This window comes from Trichechus manatus, unplaced genomic scaffold (assembly GCF_000243295.1).
Source record: "Trichechus manatus latirostris isolate Lorelei unplaced genomic scaffold, TriManLat1.0 scaffold00021, whole genome shotgun sequence".
In the NCBI taxonomy this organism is placed as follows: Eukaryota; Metazoa; Chordata; class Mammalia; order Sirenia; family Trichechidae; genus Trichechus; species Trichechus manatus.
In genome coordinates this window covers 9,527,335-9,528,892 of record NW_004443957.1, presented here as the reverse complement: position 1 = coordinate 9,528,892, position 1,558 = coordinate 9,527,335, and positions in this window count along the sequence as shown.

Genomic DNA, 1,558 nt, shown 5'->3' with positions numbered 1-1,558 from the left:
CTGTGAAGCAGCAAATTAGCCCACTAGCAAGCTGGGAATCAGCGCACTGGGAAGCTGTGGATTGGCCAGCTGGGAAGCCAAAGATCAGCTAGCCAGAAAGTGGCAAAGGACAAGCAGAGGGTGGCAGGATCGGGGGTGGGAAAGTGTGTCTCACTGGTTACTGGGTGCTCTGTCTCCTGCTGGGAACTCTGTGAATCTGCTTTCCCATACTCCCTGTCTTCCAGTCTCCGACAGGAGTCCAAGATGGTGGATCTGTGCTGTGTTAGCTGATAACTCTCCGTTCTCTCTGTCAGTTTCTTATTCCATTCAGTGCTTGTTTGAGTTCTTTATCTCTTCATTTGACAGTTAGGGCTCCAGGATTGACGTTTGTCTCTGTTTTACTTAGTTTTTTGGGTCTTTTTTAGTACTAATTTATGGGACTCCTTTATATATTCTGGATACTAATCTTTAGTCCCTGCAGTGCAATTGATTACTTTTGTGTGGCCTTTCTAGCCCTGGTCTTATAACTCTCATCCGGGTGATTGGGTGATAAGGTAATTGTGGCCTACCAGGGGGATTGGTCAGTTTTACCTTAAAAAAGCCAATTCCAGAGCAGGAAGGAGGTCCTACCACCACGAAAGAGGAACAGCCTGGAGCAGAGAGCTTGTTTTTGTACCGAGGATCCCTGAGCTGAGAATCTTCTGGAAGAAGGAGACAGGGGGCAGGGGGGAGAGAGAGAGAGAAGAGAGCAAGCTGTAACCCTAAAGATGGTGAGAAGTGGTGGCAGGAAAGACCCGACAGCAGAGACCTAGCAACAGGCCACGGAGAGAGAAAGCTGAATGCCTTTGGGGAGAGGTCTAAGACCAGGGGAGGTATACCTGTGAACATGGTTGGGAAGAGGCTATCCTGATGGAAGAACTGTATCCTAAGTGTTCCTGGGCCTGATTTGTAACTGTACCCTAGTAAGCCCCATAATCATGAGTATGGTCTTTGAGTACTGTGTGGCCATTGCATTGATTTATTGAACCCAGCAGAGTAGAGAGTGCTGTGCGAGGGATGGTAAAGATGGAGGAAGTAGGAGACTTGTCTGGCCTCTACTTCATGGGAGTAAGCCTTGTGCTGTTGATCTTGGTTCTTCTTCCCCCTTGTTGGGTTGGAGGAGGTCAGACGCTGCCCCTAAGCAATTTTTACAGTCCCTTTTATTCAATATAACACTTTCAATGAATAATGTTTGTTAAGTGTGATGTTCAAATCTCATATCTTGCCTTTACTACTTCCCTTGAATCCATGAGCTCTAATCTTATTATGCTCGTTATTCCTGTTCCGTAGCTACTAACACATCCCCAGATTCCCAGATCACTCCACGTCTCCTGTTCTCTAATCTCCACTAAACCCACTGCTGTCCAGTCATTCTGGCTCATAGCAACCCCATAGGACAGAGTAGAACTGCCCAACAGGGTTTCCAAGGCTGTAATCTTTATGCAAGCAGACTGCTACATCTTTCTCCCACAGAGCGACTGGTGGGTTGGAACTGCTTACCTTTTGATTAGCAGTGGAGCCCTTAAGCACTGTATAACCA